The sequence below is a fragment of the Pristiophorus japonicus genome (genome assembly GCF_044704955.1).
Source record: "Pristiophorus japonicus isolate sPriJap1 chromosome 24 unlocalized genomic scaffold, sPriJap1.hap1 SUPER_24_unloc_1, whole genome shotgun sequence".
In the NCBI taxonomy this organism is placed as follows: domain Eukaryota; kingdom Metazoa; phylum Chordata; class Chondrichthyes; family Pristiophoridae; genus Pristiophorus; species Pristiophorus japonicus.
In genome coordinates this window covers 3,373,631-3,399,202 of record NW_027250648.1, presented here as the reverse complement: position 1 = coordinate 3,399,202, position 25,572 = coordinate 3,373,631, and the positions used below count along the sequence as shown (strand labels likewise).

At 40.6% G+C, this 25,572-nt stretch overlaps 1 long non-coding RNA gene across 1 annotated transcript in view; it reads right to left on the bottom strand.

Annotated features, from left to right (window-relative positions):
- LOC139241194 (uncharacterized) overlaps window positions 1-25,572 on the bottom strand; it is a 503,322-nt gene that overhangs the window by 462,380 nt on the left and 15,370 nt on the right. The window lies entirely within an intron of this gene.

Sequence of the window (25,572 nt, the reverse complement as noted above, 5' to 3'; positions counted from 1 at the left end):
TATAAACAGAGATATGGTCCAGTGTAATATAAACAGGGACAGGGTCTAGTTTAATATAAATAGAGACAGGGTCTAGTATAATATAAACAGAGACAGGGCCCAGTGTAATATAAATAGAAACAGGGTTTGGTGTAATATAAATAGAAACAGTGTCGAGTGTAATATAAACAGAGACAGTGTCTCCTGTAATATAAACAGAGACAGGGTCTAGTGTAATATAAACAGGGACAGGTTCTAGTGTAATATAAACAGAGACAGAGCGAAGTGTAATATAAACAGGGACAGGGTCTAGTGTAATCTAAAAAGAGACAGGGTCGAGTGTAATACAAAAAGAGACAGGGTCCAGTGCAATATAAACAGGGACACGTTCTCGTGTAATATAAACAGAGACAGGGTTTAGTGTAATATAAACAGAGACAGGGTCTCGTGCAATGTAAACAGAGACATGGCCGAGTGTAATATAAACAGAGTCAGGGCCTAGTGTAATATAAACAGGGACAGGGTCGAATGTAATATATACAGGGACAGGGTCTCGTGCAATATAAACAGAGACAGGGTCCAGTGTAATATAAATAGAGACAGGGCCGACTGTAATATAAACAGAGACAGAGTCGAGTGTAATATAAACAGAGACAGGGTCTCGTGTAATATAAACAGAGACAGGGTCTAGTGTAACATAAACAGTGTGAGGGCCTAGTATAATATAAACAGAGACAGGGTCTGGTGTAATATAAACAGAGACAGGGTCTACTGTAATATAAACAGGGACAGGATCTGGTGTAATATAAACAGAGACAGGGTCCAGTGTAATTTAAACACGGACAGGGTCTAGTGTAATATAAACAGAGACAGGGTCTAGTGTAATATAAACAGGGACAGGGTCTAGTGTAATATAAACAGGGACAGGGTCCAGTGTAATATAAACAGGGACAGGGTCTCGTGTAATATAAACGGGTACAGGGTCCAGTGTAATATAAACAGGCACAGGGTCTAGTGGGATATAAACAGGGACAGGGTCTTGTGTAATATAAACAGGGACAGGGTTTTGTGTAATATAAACAGAGATATGGTCCAGTGTAATATAAACAGGGACAGGGTCTAGTTTAATATAAATAGAGACAGGGTCCAGTATAATATAAACAGAGACAGGGCCCAGTGTAATATAAACAGAAACAGGGTTTGGTGTAATATAAATAGAAACAGTGTCGAGTGTAATATAAACAGAGACAGTGTCTCCTGTAATATAAACAGAGACAGGGTCTAGTGTAATATAAACAGGGACAGGTTCTAGTGTAATATAAACAGAGACAGAGCGAAGTGTAATATAAACAGGGACAGGGTCTAGTGTAATCTAAAAAGAGACAGTGTCGAGTGTAATACAAAAAGAGACAGGGTCCAGTGCAATATAAACAGGGACACGTTCTCGTGTAATATAAACAGGGACAGGGTTTAGTGTAATATAAACAGAGACAGGGTCCAGTGTAATATAAACAGAGACAGGGTCTAGTGTAATATAAACAGAGACAGGGCCTCGTGTAATATAAACAGAGACAGGTTCTCGTGCAATGTAAACAGAGAGATGGCAGAGTGTAATATAAACAGAGTCAGGGCCTAGTGTAATATAAACAGGGACAGGGTCTAATGTAATATATACAGGGACAGGGTCTCGTGCAATATAAACAGAGACAGGGTCCAGTGTAATATAAATAGAGACAGGGCCGACTGTAATATAAACAGAGACAGAGTCGAGTGTAATATAAACAGAGACAGGGTCTCGTGTAATATAAACAGAGACAGGGTCTAGTGTAACATAAACAGTGTGAGGGCCTAGTATAATATAAACAGAGACAGGGTCTGGTGTAATATAAACAGAGACAGGGTCTACTGTAATATAAACAGGGACAGGGTCTGGTGTAATATAAACAGAGACAGGGTCCAGTGTAATTTAAACACGGACAGGGTCTAGTGTAATATAAACAGAGACAGGGTCTAGTGTAATATAAACAGGGACAGGGTCTAGTGTAATATAAACAGGGACAGGGTCCAGTGTAATATAAACAGGGACAGGGTCTCGTGTAATATAAACGGGTACAGGGTCCAGTGTAATATAAACAGGCACAGGGTCTAGTGGGATATAAACAGGGACAGGGTCTTGTGTAATATAAACAGGGACAGGGTCTCGTGTAATATAAACGGGTACAGGGTCCAGTGTAATATAAACAGGCACATGGTCTAGTGGGATATAAACAGGGACAGGATCCAGTGTAATATAAACAGGGATAGGGTCCAGTGTAATATCAACACTGACAGGGTCTGGTGTAATATAAACAGAGACAGGGTCTCCTCTAATATAAACAGGGACATGGTCTCGTGTAATATAAACAGAGACAGGTTCGAGTGTAATATAAACAGAGACAGGGTCCGGTGTAATATAAACAGGGACAGGGTCTAGTGTAACATAAACAGTGAAAGTGTCCAGTGTAATATAAACAGAGACAGGGCCGACTGCAATATAAACAGAGACAGGGCCTCGTGCAATATAAACAGCGACAAGGTGTAGTGTAATATAAACAGCGACAGGTTCTAGTGTAATATAAACAGAGACAGAGCGTAGTGTAATATAAACAGGGACAGGGTCTAGTGTAATCTAAAAAGAGACAGGGTCGAGTGTAATACAAAAAGAGACAGGGTCCAGTGCAATATAAACAGGGACAGGTTCTCGTGTAATATAAAAAGAAACAGGGTTTAGTGTAATATAAACAGAGACAGGGTCCAGTGTAATATAAACAGAGACAGGGTCTAGTGTAATATAAACAGAGACAGGGTCTCATGCAATGTAAACAGAGACATGGCCGAGTGTAATATAAACAGAGTCAGGGCCTAGTGTAATATAAACAGGGACAGGGTCTAATGTAATATAAACAGGGACAGGGTCTAGTGCAATATAAACAGAGACAGGGTCCAGTGTAATATAAATAGAGACAGGGCCGACTGTAATATAAACAGCGACAGGGCCGAGTGTAATATAAACAGAGACAGGGTCTCGTGTAATATAAACAGAGACAGGGTCTAGTGTAAAATAAACAGTGAGAGGGCCTAGTATAATATAAACAGAGACAGGGTCTGGTGTAATATAAACAGAGACAGGGTCTACTGTAAAATAAACAGGGACAGGGTCTGGTGTAATATAAACAGAGACAGGGTCCAGTGTAATTTAAACAGGGACAGGGTCTCGTGTAATATAAACAGAGACAGGGTCTAGTGTAATATAAACAGGGACAGGGTCTAGTGGGATATAAACAGGGACAGGGTCCAGTGTAATATAAACAGGGACAGGGTCTCGTGTAATATAAATGGGTACAGGGTCCAGTGTAATATAAACAGGCACAGGGTCTAGTGGGATATAAACAGGGACAGGATCCAGTGTAATATAAACAGAGACAGAGTCTCGTGGAAAATAACAGCGACAGGGTCCAGTGGAATATAAACAGGGACAGGGTCCAGTGTCATATAAACATGGACAGGGTCCAGTTCAATATAAACACTGACAGGGTCTGGTGTAATATAAACCGAGACAGGGTCTACTGTAATATAAACAGGGACAGGGTCGAGTGTAATATACACAGAGACAGGGTCGAGTGTAATATAAACAGAGACAGGGCGTACTGTAATATAAACATGGACAGGGACTCATTTAATATCAACAGAGACAGGGTCTAGTGTAATATAAACAGAGACAGGGCCCAGTGTAATATAAACAGAAACAGGGTTTTGTGTAATATAAACAGAGATATGGTCCAGTGTAATATAAACAGGGACAGGGTCTAGTTTAATATAAACAGAGACAGGGTCTAGTATAATATAAACAGAGACAGGGTCCAGTGCAATATAAACAGGGACAGGGTCTCGTGTAATATAAACAGAGACAGGGTTTTGTGTAATATAAACAGAGATATGGTCCAGTGTAATATAAACAGGGACAGGGTCTAGTTTAATATAAATAGAGACAGGGTCTAGTATAATATAAACAGAGACAGGGCCCAGTGTAATATAAATAGAAACAGGGTTTGGTGTAATATAAATAGAAACAGTGTCGAGTGTAATATAAACAGAGACAGTGTCTCCTGTAATATAAACAGGGACAGGGTCTAGTGTAATCTAAAAAGAGACAGGGTCGAGTGTAATACAAAAAGAGACAGGGTCCAGTGCAATATAAACAGGGACACGTTTTCGTGTAATATAAACAGAGACAGGGTTTAGTGTAATATAAACAGAGACAGGGTCTCGTGCAATGTAAACAGAGACATGGCCGAGTGTAATATAAACAGAGTCAGGGCCTAGTGTAATATAAACGGGGACAGGGTCGAATGTAATATATACAGGGACAGGGTCTCGTGCAATATAAACAGAGACAGGGTCCAGTGTAATATAAATAGAGACAGGGCCGACTGTAATATAAACAGAGACAGAGTCGAGTGTAATATAAACAGAGACAGGGTCTCGTGTAATATAAACAGAGACAGGGTCTAGTGTAACATAAACAGTGTGAGGGCCTAGTATAATATAAACAGAGACAGGGTCTGGTGTAATATAAACAGAGACAGGGTCTACTGTAATATAAACAGGGACAGGATCTGGTGTAATATAAACAGAGACAGGGTCCAGTGTAATTTAAACACGGACAGGGTCTAGTGTAATATAAACAGAGACAGGGTCTAGTGTAATATAAACAGGGACAGGGTCTAGTGTAATATAAACAGGGACAGGGTCCAGTGTAATATAAACAGGGACAGGGTCTCGTGTAATATAAACGGGTACAGGGTCCAGTGTAATATAAACAGGCACAGGGTCTAGTGGGATATAAACAGGGACAGGGTCTTGTGTAATATAAACAGGGACAGGGTTTTGTGTAATATAAACAGAGATATGGTCCAGTGTAATATAAACAGGGACAGGGTCTAGTTTAATATAAATAGAGACAGGGTCCAGTATAATATAAACAGAGACAGGGCCCAGTGTAATATAAACAGAAACAGGGTTTGGTGTAATATAAATAGAAACAGTGTCGAGTGTAATATAAACAGAGACAGTGTCTCCTGTAATATAAACAGAGACAGGGTCTAGTGTAATATAAACAGGGACAGGTTCTAGTGTAATATAAACAGAGACAGAGCGAAGTGTAATATAAACAGGGACAGGGTCTAGTGTAATCTAAAAAGAGACAGTGTCGAGTGTAATACAAAAAGAGACAGGGTCCAGTGCAATATAAACAGGGACACGTTCTCGTGTAATATAAACAGGGACAGGGTTTAGTGTAATATAAACAGAGACAGGGTCCAGTGTAATATAAACAGAGACAGGGTCTAGTGTAATATAAACAGAGACAGGGCCTCGTGTAATATAAACAGAGACAGGTTCTCGTGCAATGTAAACAGAGAGATGGCAGAGTGTAATATAAACAGAGTCAGGGCCTAGTGTAATATAAACAGGGACAGGGTCTAATGTAATATATACAGGGACAGGGTCTCGTGCAATATAAACAGAGACAGGGTCCAGTGTAATATAAATAGAGACAGGGCCGACTGTAATATAAACAGAGACAGAGTCGAGTGTAATATAAACAGAGACAGGGTCTCGTGTAATATAAACAGAGACAGGGTCTAGTGTAACATAAACAGTGTGAGGGCCTAGTATAATATAAACAGAGACAGGGTCTGGTGTAATATAAACAGAGACAGGGTCTACTGTAATATAAACAGGGACAGGGTCTGGTGTAATATAAACAGAGACAGGGTCCAGTGTAATTTAAACACGGACAGGGTCTAGTGTAATATAAACAGAGACAGGGTCTAGTGTAATATAAACAGGGACAGGGTCTAGTGTAATATAAACAGGGACAGGGTCCAGTGTAATATAAACAGGGACAGGGTCTCGTGTAATATAAACGGGTACAGGGTCCAGTGTAATATAAACAGGCACAGGGTCTAGTGGGATATAAACAGGGACAGGGTCTTGTGTAATATAAACAGGGACAGGGTCTCGTGTAATATAAACGGGTACAGGGTCCAGTGTAATATAAACAGGCACATGGTCTAGTGGGATATAAACAGGGACAGGATCCAGTGTAATATAAACAGGGATAGGGTCCAGTGTAATATCAACACTGACAGGGTCTGGTGTAATATAAACAGAGACAGGGTCTCCTCTAATATAAACAGGGACATGGTCTCGTGTAATATAAACAGAGACAGGTTCGAGTGTAATATAAACAGAGACAGGGTCCGGTGTAATATAAACAGGGACAGGGTCTAGTGTAACATAAACAGTGAAAGTGTCCAGTGTAATATAAACAGAGACAGGGCCGACTGCAATATAAACAGAGACAGGGCCTCGTGCAATATAAACAGCGACAAGGTGTAGTGTAATATAAACAGCGACAGGTTCTAGTGTAATATAAACAGAGACAGAGCGTAGTGTAATATAAACAGGGACAGGGTCTAGTGTAATCTAAAAAGAGACAGGGTCGAGTGTAATACAAAAAGAGACAGGGTCCAGTGCAATATAAACAGGGACAGGTTCTCGTGTAATATAAAAAGAAACAGGGTTTAGTGTAATATAAACAGAGACAGGGTCCAGTGTAATATAAACAGAGACAGGGTCTAGTGTAATATAAACAGAGACAGGGTCTCATGCAATGTAAACAGAGACATGGCCGAGTGTAATATAAACAGAGTCAGGGCCTAGTGTAATATAAACAGGGACAGGGTCTAATGTAATATAAACAGGGACAGGGTCTAGTGCAATATAAACAGAGACAGGGTCCAGTGTAATATAAATAGAGACAGGGCCGACTGTAATATAAACAGCGACAGGGCCGAGTGTAATATAAACAGAGACAGGGTCTCGTGTAATATAAACAGAGACAGGGTCTAGTGTAAAATAAACAGTGAGAGGGCCTAGTATAATATAAACAGAGACAGGGTCTGGTGTAATATAAACAGAGACAGGGTCTACTGTAAAATAAACAGGGACAGGGTCTGGTGTAATATAAACAGAGACAGGGTCCAGTGTAATTTAAACAGGGACAGGGTCTCGTGTAATATAAACAGAGACAGGGTCTAGTGTAATATAAACAGGGACAGGGTCTAGTGGGATATAAACAGGGACAGGGTCCAGTGTAATATAAACAGGGACAGGGTCTCGTGTAATATAAATGGGTACAGGGTCCAGTGTAATATAAACAGGCACAGGGTCTAGTGGGATATAAACAGGGACAGGATCCAGTGTAATATAAACAGAGACAGAGTCTCGTGGAAAATAACAGCGACAGGGTCCAGTGGAATATAAACAGGGACAGGGTCCAGTGTCATATAAACATGGACAGGGTCCAGTTCAATATAAACACTGACAGGGTCTGGTGTAATATAAACCGAGACAGGGTCTACTGTAATATAAACAGGGACAGGGTCGAGTGTAATATACACAGAGACAGGGTCGAGTGTAATATAAACAGAGACAGGGCGTACTGTAATATAAACATGGACAGGGACTCATTTAATATCAACAGAGACAGGGTCTAGTGTAATATAAACAGAGACAGGGCCCAGTGTAATATAAACAGAAACAGGGTTTTGTGTAATATAAACAGAGATATGGTCCAGTGTAATATAAACAGGGACAGGGTCTAGTTTAATATAAACAGAGACAGGGTCTAGTATAATATAAACAGAGACAGGGTCCAGTGCAATATAAACAGGGACAGGGTCTCGTGTAATATAAACAGAGACAGGGTTTTGTGTAATATAAACAGAGATATGGTCCAGTGTAATATAAACAGGGACAGGGTCTAGTTTAATATAAATAGAGACAGGGTCTAGTATAATATAAACAGAGACAGGGCCCAGTGTAATATAAATAGAAACAGGGTTTGGTGTAATATAAATAGAAACAGTGTCGAGTGTAATATAAACAGAGACAGTGTCTCCTGTAATATAAACAGGGACAGGGTCTAGTGTAATCTAAAAAGAGACAGGGTCGAGTGTAATACAAAAAGAGACAGGGTCCAGTGCAATATAAACAGGGACACGTTTTCGTGTAATATAAACAGAGACAGGGTTTAGTGTAATATAAACAGAGACAGGGTCTCGTGCAATGTAAACAGAGACATGGCCGAGTGTAATATAAACAGAGTCAGGGCCTAGTGTAATATAAACGGGGACAGGGTCGAATGTAATATATACAGGGACAGGGTCTCGTGCAATATAAACAGAGACAGGGTCCAGTGTAATATAAATAGAGACAGGGCCGACTGTAATATAAACAGAGACAGAGTCGAGTGTAATATAAACAGAGACAGGGTCTCGTGTAATATAAACAGAGACAGGGTCTAGTGTAACATAAACAGTGTGAGGGCCTAGTATAATATAAACAGAGACAGGGTCTGGTGTAATATAAACAGAGACAGGGTCTACTGTAATATAAACAGGGACAGGATCTGGTGTAATATAAACAGAGACAGGGTCCAGTGTAATTTAAACACGGACAGGGTCTAGTGTAATATAAACAGAGACAGGGTCTAGTGTAATATAAACAGGGACAGGGTCTAGTGTAATATAAACAGGGACAGGGTCCAGTGTAATATAAACAGGGACAGGGTCTCGTGTAATATAAACGGGTACAGGGTCCAGTGTAATATAAACAGGCACAGGGTCTAGTGGGATATAAACAGGGACAGGGTCTTGTGTAATATAAACAGGGACAGGGTTTTGTGTAATATAAACAGAGATATGGTCCAGTGTAATATAAACAGGGACAGGGTCTAGTTTAATATAAATAGAGACAGGGTCTAGTATAATATAAACAGAGACAGGGCCCAGTGTAATATAAACAGAAACAGGGTTTGGTGTAATATAAATAGAAACAGTGTCGAGTGTAATATAAACAGAGACAGTGTCTCCTGTAATATAAACAGAGACAGGGTCTAGTGTAATATAAACAGGGACAGGTTCTAGTGTAATATAAACAGAGACAGAGCGAAGTGTAATATAAACAGGGACAGGGTCTAGTGTAATCTAAAAAGAGACAGTGTCGAGTGTAATACAAAAAGAGACAGGGTCCAGTGCAATATAAACAGGGACACGTTCTCGTGTAATATAAACAGAGACAGGGTTTAGTGTAATATAAACAGAGACAGGGTCCAGTGTAATATAAACAGAGACAGGGTCTAGTGTAATATAAACAGAGACAGGGCCTCGTGTAATATAAACAGAGACAGGGTCTCGTGCAATGTAAACAGAGACATGGCCGAGTGTAATATAAACAGAGTCAGGGCCTAGTGTAATATAAACAGGGACAGGGTCTAATGTAATATATACAGGGACAGGGTCTCGTGCAATATAAACAGAGACAGGGTCCAGTGTAATATAAATAGAGACAGGGCCGACTGTAATATAAACAGAGACAGAGTCGAGTGTAATATAAACAGAGACAGGGTCTCGTGTAATATAAACAGAGACAGGGTCTAGTGTAACATAAACAGTGTGAGGGCCTAGTATAATATAAACAGAGACAGGGTCTGGTGTAATATAAACAGAGACAGGGTCTACTGTAATATAAACAGGGACAGGGTCTGGTGTAATATAAACAGAGACAGGGTCCAGTGTAATTTCAACACGGACAGGGTCTAGTGTAATATAAACAGAGACAGGGTCTAGTGTAATATAAACAGGGACAGGGTCTAGTGTAATATAAACAGGGACAGGGTCCAGTGTAATATAAACAGGGACAGGGTCTCGTGTAATATAAACGGGTACAGGGTCCAGTGTAATATAAACAGGCACAGGGTCTAGTGGGATATAAACAGGGACAGGGTCTTGTGTAATATAAACAGGGACAGGGTCTCGTGTAATATAAACGGGTACAGGGTCCAGTGTAATATAAACAGGCACAGGGTCTAGTGGGATATAAACAGGGACAGGATCCAGTGTAATATAAACAGGGACAGGGTCCAGTGTAATATAAACACTGACAGGGTCTGGTGTAATATAAACAGAGACAGGGTCTCCTCTAATATAAACAGGGACATGGTCTCGTGTAATATAAACAGAGACAGGTTCGAGTGTAATATAAACAGAGACAGGGTCGAGTGTAATATAAACAGAGACAGGGTCGAGTATAATATAAACAGAGACAGGGCGTAGTGTAATATGAACAGGGACAGAGTCTAGTGCAATCTAAACAGAGACAAGGTCGAGTGTAATATAAACAGAGAAGGATCCAGTGTAATATAAACAGGGACAGTGTCTCGTGTAATATAAACAGAGACAGGGTTTAGTGTAATATAAACAGAGATAGGGTCCAGTGTAATATAAACAGAGACATGGTCTAGTGTGATATAAACAGAGACAGTGTCTCGTGTAATATAAAGAGAGACATGGTCTCGTGCAATGTAAACAGTGACAGTGTATAGTGTAATATAAACAAGGACAGGGTCGAGTGTAATATAAACAGAGACAGGGCGTACTGTAATATAAACAGGGACGGGGTCTCATGTAATATCAATAGAGACAGGGTCTAGTGTAATATAAACAGAGACAGGGCCCAGTGTAATATAAACAGAGGCAGGGTTTGGTGTAAAATAAACAGAGACAGGGTCTCGTGCAATATAAACAGAGACAGGGTCCTGTGTAATATAAACAGAGACAGGGTCTCGTGTAATATAAACAGGGACAGGTTCTTGTGTAATATAAACAGTGACAGGGCGTAGTGTAATATAAACAGGGACAGTGTCTAGTGTAATCTAAACAGAGACAGGCTAGAGTGTAATATAAAAAGAGACATGGTCCAGTGTAATATAAACAGGGATAGGGTCTAGTTTAATATAAACAGAGACAGGGTCTGGTATAATATAAACAGAGACAGGGCCCAGTGTAATATAAACAGAAACAGGGTTTGGTGTAATATAAATAGAAACAGTGTCGAGTGTAATATAAACAGAGACAGTGTCTCCTGTAATCTAAACAGAGACAGGCTCGAGTGTAATACAAAAATAAACAGGGTCCAGTGCAATATAAACAGGGACAGGGTCCAGTGTAATATAAACAGAGACAGGGTCTAGTGTAATATAAACAGAGACAGGGTGTCGTGTAATATAAACAGAGACAGGGTCTCGTGCAATGTAAACAGAGACATGGCCGAGTGTAATATAAACAGAGTCAGGGCCTAGTGTAATATAAACAGGGACAGGGTCTAATGTAATATAAACAGGGACAGGGTCTAGTGCAATATAAACAGAGACAGGGTCCAGTGTAATATAAATAGAGACAGGGCCGACTGTAATATAAACAGAGACAGGGCCGAGTGTAATATAAACAGAGACAGGGTCTCGTGTAATATAAACAGAGACAGGGTCTAGTGTAATATAAACAGTGAGAGGGCCGAGTGTAATATAAACAGAGACAGGGTCTGGTGTAATATAAACAGAGACAGGGTCTACTGTAATATAAACAGGGACAGGGTCTGGTGTAATATAAACAGAGACAGGGTCCAGTGTAATTTAAACAGGGACAGGGTCTCGTGTAATATAAACAGAGACAGGGTCTAGTGTAATATAAACAGAGACAGCGGCCAGTGTAATATAAACAGGGACAGGGTCCAGTGTAATATAAACAGGGACAGGGTCTAGTGTAATATAAACAGGGACAGGGTCCAGTGTAATATAAACAGGGACAGGGTCTTGTGTAATATAAACGGGTACAGGGTCCAGTGTAATATAAACAGGCACAGGGTGTAGTGGGATATAAACAGGGACAGGATCCAGTGTAATATAAACAGAGACAGAGTCTCGTGGAAAATAACAGTGACAGGGTCCAGTGGAATATAAACAGGGACAGGGCCAGTGTAATATAAACAGGGACAGGGTCCAGTGCAATATAAACACTGACAGTGTCTGGTGTAATATAAACAGAGACAGGGTCTACTGTAATATAAACAGGGACAGGGTCTAGTGTGATATAAACAGAGACAGTGTCTAGTGTAATATAAAGAGAGACATGGTCTCGTGCAATGTAAACAGCGACAGTGTATAGTGTAATATAAACAAGGACAGGGTCGAGTGTAATATATACAGAGACAGGGCGTACTGTAATATAAACAGGGACAGGGTCTCATGTAATATCAACAGAGACAGGGTATAGTGTAATATAAACAGAGACAGGGCCCAGTTTAATATAAACAGAGGCAGGGTTTGGTGTAATATAAACAGAGACAGGGCCTAGTGTAATATAAACAGGGATAGGGTCTAGTGTAATCTAAACAGAGACAGGGTCGAGTGTAATATAAAAAGAGACAGGGTCCAGTGCAATGTAAACAGGGACAGGGTCTCATGTAATATAAACAGGGACAGGGTCTAGTGCAATATAAATAGAGACAGGGTCCAGTGTAATATAAATAGAGACAGGGCCGACTGTAATATAAACAGAGACAGGGCCGAGTGTAATATAAACAGAGACAGGGTCTCGTGTATATTAACAGAGACAGGGTCTAGTGTAATATAAACAGTGAGAGGGCCTAGTGTAATATAAACAGAGACAGGGTCTGGTGTAATATAAACAGAGACAGGGTCTACTGTAATATAAACAGGGACAGGGTCTGGTGTAATATAAACAGAGACAGGGTCCAGTGTAATTTAAACAGGGACAGGGTCTAGTGTAATATAAACAGAGACAGGGTCTAGTGTAATATAAACAGAGACAGCGTCCAGTGTAATATAAACAGGGACAGGGTCCAGTGTAATATAAACAGGGACAGGGTCTAGTGTAATGTAAACAGGGACAGGGTCCAGTGTAATATAAACAGGGACAGGGTCTCGTGTAATATAAACGGGTACAGGGTCCAGTGTAATATAAACAGGCACAGGGTCTAGTGGGATATAAACAGGGACAGGATCCAGTGTAATATAAACAGAGACAGAGTCTCGTGGAAAATAACAGCGACAGGGTCCAGTGGAATATAAACAGGGACAGGGCCAGTGTAATATAAACAGGGACAGGGTCCAGTGCAATATAAACACTGACAGTGTCTGGTGTAATATAAACAGAGACAGTGTCTACTGTAATATAAACAGGGACAGGGTCTAGTGTGATATAAACAGAGACAGTGTCTAGTGTAATATAAAGAGAGACATGGTCTCGTGCAATGTAAACAGCGACAGTGTATAGTGTAATATAAACAAGGACAGGGTCGAGTGAAATATATACAGAGACAGGGCGTACTGTAATATAAACAGGGACAGGGTCTCATGTAATATCAACAGAGACAGGGTCTAGTGTAATATAAACAGAGACAGGGCCCAGTGTAATATAAACAGAGGCAGGGTTTGGTGTAATATAAACAGAGACAGGGCGTAGTGTAATATAAACAGGGACAGGGTCTAGTGTAATCTAAACAGAGACAGGGTCGAGTGTAATATAAAAAGAGACAGGGTCCAGTGCTATGTAAACAGGGACAGGGTCTCGTGTAATATAAACAGAGACAGGGTTTCGTGTAATATAAACAGAGACATGGTCCAGTGTAATATAAACAGGGACAGGGTCTAGTTTAATATAAACAGAGACAGGGTCTAGTATAATATAAACAGAGACAGGGCCCAGTGTAATATAAACAGAAACAGGGTTTGGTGTAATATAAATAGAAACAGTGTCGAGTGTAATATAAACAGAGACAGTGTCTCCTGTAATATAAACAGAGACAGGGACTAGTGTAATATAAACAGAGACAGGGACTAGTGTAATATAAACAGAGACAGGGTCTAGTGTAATATAAACAGAGACAGGGTCTAGTGTAATATTAACAGGGACAGGGTCCGGTGTAATATCAACAGGGACAGGGTCTAGTGTAACATAAACAGTGAAAGTGTCCAGTGTAATACAAACAGAGACAGGGCCGACTGCAATATCAACAGAGACAGGGCCTCGTGCAATATAAACAGCGACAGAGTGTAGTGTAATATAAACAGGGACAGGTTCTAGTGTAATATAAACAGAGACAGAGCGTAGTGTAATATAAACAGGGACAGGATCTAGTGTAATCTAAACAGAGACAGGGTCGAGTGTAATACAAAAAGAGACAGGGTCCAGTGCACTATAAACAACGACAGGTTCTCGTGTAATATAAACAGAGACAGGGTTTAGTGTAATATAAACAGAGACAGGCTCCAGTGTAATATAAACAGAGACAGGGTCTAGTGTAATATAAACAGAGACATGGCCGAGTGTAATATAAACAGAGTCAGGGCCTAGTGTAATATAAACAGAGACAGGGTCTCGTGTAATATAAACAGAGACAGGGTCTAGTGTAATATAAACAGTGAGAGGGCCGACTGTAATAGAAACAGAGACAGGGCCTCGTGTAATATAAACAGAGACAGGGTCTACTGTAATATAAACAGGGACAGGGTTTGGTGTAATATAAACAGAGACAGGGTCCAGTGTAATTTAAACAGGGACAGGGTCTAGTGTAATATAAACAGAGGCAGGGTCTAGTGTAATATAAACAGAGACAGCGTCCAGTGTAATATAAACAGGGACAGGGTCTAGTGTAATATAAACAGGGACAGGGTCAAGTGTAATATAAACAGGGACAGGGTCCAGTGTAATATAAACAGGGACAGGGTCTCGTGTAATATAAACGGGTACAGGGTCCAGTGTAATATAAACAGGCACAGGGTCTAGTGGGATATAAACAGGGACAGGGTCTTGTGTAATATAAATAGGGACAGGGTCTCGTGTAATATAAACGGGTACAGGGTCCAGTGTAATATAAATAGGCACAGGCTCTAGTGGTATATAAACAGGGACAGGATCCAGTGTAATATAAACAGAGACAGAGTCTCGTGGAAAATAACAGCGACAGGGTCCAGTGGAATATAAACAGGGACAGGGTCCAGTGTAATTATAAACAGGGACAGGGTCCAGTGCAATATAAACACTGACAGGGTCTGGTGTAATATAAACAGAGACAGGGTCTACTGTAATATAAACAGGGACAGGGTCAAGTGTAATATAAACAGAGACAGGGTCGAGTGTAATATAAACAGAGACAGGGCGTAGTGTAATATGAACAGGGACAGGGTCTAATGCAATCTAAACTGAGACAAGGTCGAGTGTAATATAAACAGAGACAGGGCCCAGTGTAATATAAACAGAGACAGGGTTTGGTGTAATATAAACAGAGACAGGGTCTAGTGTAATATAAACAGAGACAGGGTCTAGTGTAATATAAACAGAGACAGCGTCCAGTGTAATATAAACAGGGACAGGGTCCAGTGTAATATAAACAGGGACAGGGTCTAGTGTAATATAAACAGGGACAGGGTCCAGTGTAATATAAACAGCGACAGGGTCTCGTGTAATATAAACGGGTACAGGGTCCAGTGTAATATAAACAGGCACAGGGTCTAGTGGGATATAAACAGGGACAGGATCCAGTGTAATATAAACAGCGACAGGGTCTCGTGTAATATAAACGGGTACAGGGTCCAGTGTAATATAAACAGGCACAGGGTCTAGTGGGATATAAACAGGGACAGGATCCAGTGTAATATAAACAGAGACAGAGTCTCGTGGAAAATAACAGCGACAGGGTCCAGTGGAATATAAACAGGGACAGGGCCAGTGTAATATAAACAGGGACAGGGTCCAGTGCAATATAAACACTGACAGTGTCTGGTGTAATATAAACAGAGACAGGGTCTAGTATAATATAAACAGAGACAGGGCCCAGTGTAATATAAACAGAAACAGGGTTTGGTGTAATATAAATAGAAACAGTGTCGAGTGTAATATAAACAGAGACAGTGTCTCCTGTAATATAAACAGAGACAGGGACTAGTGTAATATAAACAGAGACAGGGACTAGTGTAATATAAACAGAGACAGGGTCTAGTGTAATATAAACAGAGACAGGGTCTAGTGTAATATTAACAGGGACAGGGTCCGGTGTAATATCAACAGGGACAGGGTCTAGTGTAACATAAACAGTGAAAGTGTCCAGTGTAATACAAACAGAGACAGGGCCGACTGCAATATCAACAGAGACAGGGCCTCGTGCAATATAAACAGCGACAGAGTGTAGTGTAATATAAACAGGGACAGGTTCTAGTGTAATATAAACAGAGACAGAGCGTAGTGTAATATAAACAGGGACAGGATCTAGTGTAATCTAAACAGAGACAGGGTCGAGTGTAATACAAAAAGAGACAGGGTCCAGTGCACTATAAACAACGACAGGTTCTCGTGTAATATAAACAGAGACAGGGTTTAGTGTAATATAAACAGAGACAGGCTCCAGTGTAATATAAACAGAGACAGGGTCTAGTGTAATATAAACAGAGACATGGCCGAGTGTAATATAAACAGAGTCAGGGCCTAGTGTAATATAAACAGAGACAGGGTCTCGTGTAATATAAACAGAGACAGGGTCTAGTGTAATATAAACAGTGAGAGGGCCGACTGTAATAGAAACAGAGACAGGGCCTCGTGTAATATAAACAGAGACAGGGTCTACTGTAATATAAACAGGGACAGGGTTTGGTGTAATATAAACAGAGACAGGGTCCAGTGTAATTTAAACAGGGACAGGGTCTAGTGTAATATAAACAGAGGCAGGGTCTAGTGTAATATAAACAGAGACAGCGTCCAGTGTAATATAAACAGGGACAGGGTCTAGTGTAATATAAACAGGGACAGGGTCAAGTGTAATATAAACAGGGACAGGGTCCAGTGTAATATAAACAGGGACAGGGTCTCGTGTAATATAAACGGGTACAGGGTCCAGTGTAATATAAACAGGCACAGGGTCTAGTGGGATATAAACAGGGACAGGGTCTTGTGTAATATAAATAGGGACAGGGTCTCGTGTAATATAAACGGGTACAGGGTCCAGTGTAATATAAATAGGCACAGGCTCTAGTGGTATATAAACAGGGACAGGATCCAGTGTAATATAAACAGAGACAGAGTCTCGTGGAAAATAACAGCGACAGGGTCCAGTGGAATATAAACAGGGACAGGGTCCAGTGTAATTATAAACAGGGACAGGGTCCAGTGCAATATAAACACTGACAGGGTCTGGTGTAATATAAACAGAGACAGGGTCTACTGTAATATAAACAGGGACAGGGTCAAGTGTAATATAAACAGAGACAGGGTCGAGTGTAATATAAACAGAGACAGGGCGTAGTGTAATATGAACAGGGACAGGGTCTAATGCAATCTAAACTGAGACAAGGTCGAGTGTAATATAAACAGAGACAGGGCCCAGTGTAATATAAACAGAGACAGGGTTTGGTGTAATATAAACAGAGACAGGGTCTAGTGTAATATAAACAGAGACAGGGTCTAGTGTAATATAAACAGAGACAGCGTCCAGTGTAATATAAACAGGGACAGGGTCCAGTGTAATATAAACAGGGACAGGGTCTAGTGTAATATAAACAGGGACAGGGTCCAGTGTAATATAAACAGCGACAGGGTCTCGTGTAATATAAACGGGTACAGGGTCCAGTGTAATATAAACAGGCACAGGGTCTAGTGGGATATAAACAGGGACAGGATCCAGTGTAATATAAACAGCGACAGGGTCTCGTGTAATATAAACGGGTACAGGGTCCAGTGTAATATAAACAGGCACAGGGTCTAGTGGGATATAAACAGGGACAGGATCCAGTGTAATATAAACAGAGACAGAGTCTCGTGGAAAATAACAGCGACAGGGTCCAGTGGAATATAAACAGGGACAGGGCCAGTGTAATATAAACAGGGACAGGGTCCAGTGCAATATAAACACTGACAGTGTCTGGTGTAATATAAACAGAGACAGGGTCTACTGTAATATAAACAGGGACAGGGTCTAGTGTGATATAAACAGAGACAGTGTCTAGTGTAATATAAAGAGAGACATGGTCTCGTGCAATGTAAACAGCGACAGTGTATAGTGTAATATAAACAAGGACAGGGTCGAGTGTAATATATACAGAGACAGGGCGTACTGTAATATAAACAGGGACAGGGTCTCATGTAATATCAACAGAGACAGGGTCTAGTGTAATATAAACAGAGACAGGGCCCAGTGTAATATAAACAGAGGCAGGGTTTGGTGTAATATAAACAGAGACAGGGCGTAGTGTAATATAAACAGGGACAGGGTCTAGTGTAATCTAAACAGAGACAGGGTCGAGAGTAATATAAAAAGAGACAGGGTCCAGTGCAATGTAAACAGGGACAGGGTCTCGTGTAATATAAACAGAGACAGGGTTTTGTGTAATATAAACAGAGACATGGTCCAGTGTAATATAAACAGGGACAGGGTCTAGTTTAATATAAACAGAGACAGTGCCGAGTGTAATATAAACAGAGACAGGGCCCAGTGTAATATAAACAGAAACAGGGTTTGGTGTAATATAAATAGAAACAGTGTCGAGTGTAATATAAACAGAGACAGTGTCTCCTGTAATATAAACAGAGACAGGGTCTAGTGTAATATAAACAGGGACAGGGTCCGGTGTAATATCAACAGGGACAGGGTCTAGTGTAACATAAACAGTGAAAGTGTCCAGTGTAATACAAACAGAGACAGGGCCGACTGCAATATCAACAGAGACAGGGCCTCGTGCAATATAAACAGCGACAGGGTGTAGTGTAATATAAACAGGGACAGGTTCTAGTGTAATATAAACAGAGACAGAGCGTAGTGTAATATAAACAGGGACAGGATCTAGTGTAATCTAAACAGAGACAGGGTCGAGTGTAATACAAAAAGAGACAGGGTCCAGTGCACTATAAACAGGGACAGGTTCTCGTGTAATATAAACAGAGACAGGGTTTAGTGTAATATAAACAGAGACAGGCTCCAGTGTAATATAAACAGAGACAGGGTCTAGTGTAATATAAACAGAGACATGGCCGAGTGTAATATAAACAGAGTCAGGGCCTAGTGTAATATAAACAGAGACAGGGTCTCGTGTAATATAAACAGAGACAGGGTCTAGTGTAATATAAACAGTGAGAGGGCCGACTGTAATAGAAACAGAGACAGGGCCTCGTGTAATATAAACAGAGACAGGGTCTACTGTAATATAAACAGGGACAGGGTTTGGTGTAATATAAACAGAGACAGGGTCCAGTGTAATTTAAACAGGGACAGGGTCTAGTGTAATATAAACAGGGACAGGGTCCAGTGTAATATAAACAGGGACAGGGTCTCGTGTAATATAAACGGGTACAGGGTCCAGTGTAATATAAACAGGCACAGGGTCTAGTGGGATGTAAACAGGGACAGGGTCTTGTGTAATATAAATAGGGACAGGGTCTCGTGTAATATAAACGGGTACAGGGTCCAGTGTAATATAAATAGGCACAGGGTCTAGTGGGATATAAACAGGGACAGGATCCAGTGTAATATAAACAGAGACAGAGTCTCGTGGAAAATAACAGCGACAGGGTCCAGTGGAATATAAACAGGGACAGGGTCCAGTGTAATTATAAACAGGGACAGGGCGTAGTGTAATATGAACAGGGACAGTGTCTAATGCAATCTAAACTGAGACAAGGTCGAGTGTAATATAAACAGAGACAGGGCCCAGTGTAATATAAACAGAGACAGGGTTTGGTGTAATATAAACAGAGACAGGGTCTCGTGCAATATAAACAGAGACAGGGTCCTGTGTAATATAAACAGCGACAGGGTACAGTGTAATATAAACAGGGACAGGTTCTCGTGTAATATAAACAGAGACAGGGCGTAGTGTAATATAAACAGGGACAGGGTCTAGTGTAATCTAAACAGAGACAGGGTCGAGTGTAATATAAAAAGAGACAGGGTCCAGTGCAATATAAACAGGGACAGGGTCTTGTGTAATATAAACAGAGACAGGATTTAGTGTAATATAAACAGAGACATGGTCCAGTGTAATATCAACAGAGACAGTGTCTCGTGTAATATAAACAGAGACATGGCCGAGTGTAATATAAACAGAGTCAGGGCCTCGTGTAATATAAACAGGGACAGGGTCTTATGTAATATAAACAGGGACAGGGTCTAGTGTAATATAAACAGAGACAGGGTCCAGTGTAATATAAATAGAGACATGGCCGACTGTAATATAAACAGAGACCAGGCCGAGTGTAATATCAACAGAGACAGGGTCTAGTGTAATATAAACAGTGGCAGGGCATCGTGTAATATAAACATAGACAGGGTCCGGTGTAATACAAACGGAGACAGGGTCTACTGTAATATAAACAGGGACAGGTTCTGGTGTAATATAAACAGAGACATGGTCCAGTGTAAATTCAAAAGTGACAGGGTCTAGTGTAATATAAACAGAGACAGGGTCTCGTGTAATAAAACACTGACACGGTCTAGTATAATATAAACAGGAATAGGGCCCAGTGTAATATAAACAGAGACATGGTCTCGTGTAATATAAACAGAGGCAGTGTTTGGTGTAATATAAACAGAGACAGGGTCTTGTGTAATATAAACAGAAACAGGGTCTAGTGTAATATAAACAGAGACAGGGTCTAGTGTAATATAAACAGAGACAGGGTCCAGCGTAATATAAACAGAGACAGGGCCTAGTGTCATATAAAGAGAGGCAGGGTCTTGTGTAATATAACCAGAGACAGGGTCTTGTGTAATATAAACAGGGACAGGGTTTTGTGCAATATAAATAGAGACAGGGTCTCATGTAATATGAACAGATACAGGGTCTGGTGTAATATAAACAGAGACAGGGTGTTGTGTAATATAAACAGGGACAGGGTCCAGTGAAATATAAACAGAGAAAAGGTCTCGTGCAATATAAACAGAGACAGGGTCTAGTGTCATACAAACAGAGAAAGGGTCTCGTGTAATATAAACAGGAACAGGATCTAGTTTAATATAAACAGAGACAGGGTCCAGTGTAATATGAACAGAGACAGGATTCCGTGTAATATAAACAGAGACAGGGTCTAGTGTAATATAAACAGAGACAGGGCCGAGTGTAATTTCAACAGAGACAGGGTCTAGTGTCATATAAAGAGAGGCAGGGTCTTGTGTACTTTAACCAGAGACAGGGTCTTGTGTAATATAAACAGGGACAGGGTTTTGTGCAATATAAATAGAGACAGGGTCTCATGTAATATAAACAGATACAGGGTCTGGTGTAATATAAACAGAGACAGGGTCCAGCGTTATATAAACAGGGACAGTGTCTAGTGTAATATAAACAGAGACAGGGTCTCGTGTAATATAAACAGGGACAGAGTCTCGTGTAATATAAACAGGGACAGGGTCCAGTGTTTTATAAACAGGGACAGGGTCTAGTGTAATATAAACAGGGACAGGGTCTTGTGTAATATAAACAGAGACAGTATCCAATGTAATATAAACAGAGACAGGGCCTAGTATAATATAAACAGAGACAGGGTCTAGTGTAATATAAACAGAGACAGGGTCCAGTGAAATATAAACAGAGAAAAGGTCTAGTGTAATATAAACAGGAACAGGATCTAGTTTAATATAAACAGAGACAGGGTCTCGTGTAATATAAACAGAGACAGGATCCGGTGTAATATAAACAGGGACAGGGTCTTGTGTAATATAAACAGGGACAGGGTCTAGTGGAATATAAACAGGGACAGGGCCTAGTGTAATATAAACAGAGACAGGGTCTCGTGTCATACAAACAGGGACAGGGTCTAGCGTAATATAAACAGGGACAGGGTCTAGTGTAATGTTATCAGAGACAGGGCCTCGTGTAACATAAACAGAGACAGGGCCTAGTGTAATATAAACAGAGACAGGGCCTAGTGTAATATGAACAGAGACAGGGTCTAGTGTAAAATCAGCAGAGACAGCGTCTCGTGTAATATAAACAGAGACAGGGCCGAGTGTAATTTCAACAGAGACAGGGTCTAGTGTCATATAAAGAGAGGCAGGGTCTTGTGTACTTTAACCAGAGACAGGGTCTTGTGTAATATAAACAGGGACAGCGTTTTGTGTAATATAAATAGAGACAGGGACTCATGTAATATAAACAGATACACGGTCTGGTGTAATATGAACAGAGACAGGGTCCAGCATTATATAAACAGGGACAGGGTCTAGTGTAATATAAACAGAGACAGGGTCTAGTGTAATATAAACAGGGACAGGGTCTGGTGAAATATAAACAGAGAAAGGGTCTCGTGCAATATAAACAGGAACAGGATCTAGTTTAATATAAACAGAGACAGGGTCTCGTGTAATATAAACAGAGACAGGGTCTCGTGTAATATAAACAGAGACAGCATCCGGTGTAATATGAACAGGGATAGTGTCTCGTGTAATATAAACAGGGACAGGGTCTCGTGTAATATAAACAGAGACAGGGTCTAGTGTCATACAGATTCAGGGTCAAGCGTAATATAAACAGGGACAGGGTCTTGTGTAATATAAACAGAGACAGGGCCGAGTGTAAGATAAACAGAGACAGATTCCAGTGTTATATCAACAGAGACAGGGCCTAATATAATATAAACAGAGACAGGGTCTCGTGTAATATAAACAGGGACAGAGCCCAGTGTAATATAAACAGAGACAGGACCTCGTGTAATATAAACAGAGACAGGGCCTAGTGTAATATAAACAGAGACAGGGTCTAGTACAATCTCAACAGAGACAGCGTCTAGTGTAATATAAACAGAGACAGGGTCTCGTGTAATATAAACAGAGACAGGGTCCCATGTAATATAAACAGAGACAGGGCATAGTGTAATATAAACAGAGACAGGGTCCCATATAATATAAACAGAGACAGGGCCTAGTGTAATATAAACAGAGACAGTGTCCAGTGTAATATAAACTGGGACAGTGTCGAGTGTCATATAAACAGAGACAGGGTCCAGTGTAATATAAACAGGGACAGGGTCTCGTGTAATATAAACAGAGACAGGATCCCGTGTAATATAAACAGAGACAGGATCTAGTGTAATATAAACAGAGACAGGGCCTAGTGTAATTTCAAAAGTGACAGGGTCTAGTGTAATATAAACAGAGAGAGGGTCCCGTATAATATAAACAGAGACAGGGCCTAGTGTAATATAAACAGAGACAGGGTCCCGTGTAATATAAACAGAGACAGGGCCTAGTGTAATATAAACAGAAACAGTGTCCAGTGTAATATAAACTGGGACAGTGTCGAGTGTCATATAAACAGAGACAGGGTCCAGTGTAATATAAACAGGGACAGGGACTCGTGTAATATAAACAGAGACAGGATCCCGTGTAATATAAACAGAGACAGGGTCTAGTGTCATACAAACAGAGAAAGGGTCTAGTGTAATATAAACAGGAACAGGATCTAGTTTAATATAAACAGAGACAGGGTCCAGTGTAATATAAACAGAGACAGGATCCCGTGTAATATAAACAGAGACAGGGCCGAGTGTAATTTCAACAGAGACAGGGTCTAGTGTCATATAAAGAGAGGCAGGGTCTTGTGTACTTTAACCAGAGACAGGGTCTTGTGTAATATAAACAGGGACAGCGTTTTGTGTAATATAAATAGAGACAGGGACTCATGTAATATAAACAGATACACGGTCTGGTGTAATATGAACAGAGACAGGGTCCAGCATTATATAAACAGGGACAGGGTCTAGTGTAATATAAACAGAGACAGGGTCTAGTGTAATATAAACAGGGACAGGGTCTAGTGAAATATAAACAGAGAAAGGGTCTAGTGTAATATAAACAGGAACAGCATCTAGTTTAATATAAACAGAGACAGGGTCTCGTGTAATATAAACAGAGACAGCATCCGGTGTAATATGAACAGGGATAGGGTCTCATGTAATATAAACAGGGACAGGGTCTTGTGTAATATAAACAGAGACAGGGTCTAGTGTCATACAGAGACAGGGTCAAGCGTAATATAAACAGGGACAGGGTCTAGTGTAATATAAACAGAGACAGGGCCGAGTGTAAGATAAACAGAGACAGATTCCAGTGTTATATCAACAGAGACAGGGCCTAATATAATATAAACAGAGACAGGGTCTCGTGTAATATAAACAGGGACAGGGCCCAGTGTAATATAAACAGAGACAGGACCTAGTGTAATATAAACAGAGACAGGGCCTAGTGTAATATAAACAGAGACAGGGCCGAGTGTAAGATAAACAGAGACAGATTCCAGTGTAATATAAACAGAGACAGGGTCTAGTGTAATATAAACAGAGACAGGGTCCCATGTAATATAAACAGAGACAGGGCCTAGTGTAATATAAACAGAGACAGGGTCCCGTGTAATATAAACAGAGACAGGGCCGAGTGTAATATAAACAGAGACAGTGTCCAGTGTAATATAAACTGGGACAGTGTCGAGTGTCATATAAACAGAGACAGGGTCCAGTGTAATATAAACAGGGACAGGGTCTCGTGTAATATAAACAGAGACAGGATCCCGTGTAATATAAACAGAGACAGGATCTAGTGTAATATAAACAGAGACAGGGCCTAGTGTAATTTCAAAAGTGACAGGGTCTAGTGTAATATAAACAGAGACAGGGTCTCGTGTAATAAAACAGTGACACGGTCTCGTGTAATATAAACAGGGATAGGGCCCAGTGTAATATAAACAGGGACAAGGTCTAGTGTAATATAAGCAGGGACAGGGTCTCGTATAATATAAACAGAGACATGGTCTCATGTAATATAAACAGAGGCAGTGTCTGGTGTAATATAAACAGAGACAGGGTCTTGTGTAATATAAACAGAGACAGGGTCTGGTGTGATATAAACAGAGACAGGGTCTCATGTAATATAAACAGAGACAGGGTCCAGCGTAATATAAACAGAGACAGGGCCTAGTGTCATATAAAGAGAGGCAGGGTCTTGTGTAATATAACCAGAGACAGGGTCTTGTGTAATATAAACAGGGACAGGGTTTTGTGCAATATAAATAGAGACAGGGTCTCATGTAATATAAACAGATACAGGGTCTGGTGTAATATAAACAGAGACAGGGTCCAGCGTTATATAAACAGGGACAGTGTCTAGTGTAATATAAACAGAGACAGGGTCTCGTGTAATATAAACAGGGACAGAGTCTCGTGTAATATAAACAGGGACAGGGTCCAGTGTTTTATAAACAGGGACAGGGTCTAGTGTAATATAAACAGGGACAGGGTCTTGTGTAATATAAACAGAGACAGTATCCAATGTAATATAAACAGAGACAGGGCCTAGTATAATATAAACAGAGACAGGGTCTAGTGTAATATAAACAGAGACAGGGTCCAGTGAAATATAAACAGAGAAAAGGTCTAGTGTAATATAAACAGGAACAGGATCTAGTTTAATATAAACAGAGACAGGGTCTCGTGTAATATAAACAGAGACAGGATCCGGTGTAATATAAACAGGGACAGGGTCTTGTGTAATATAAACAGGGACAGGGTCTAGTGGAATATAAACAGGGACAGGGCCTAGTGTAATATAAACAGAGACAGGGTCTCGTGTCATACAAACAGGGACAGGGTCTAGCGT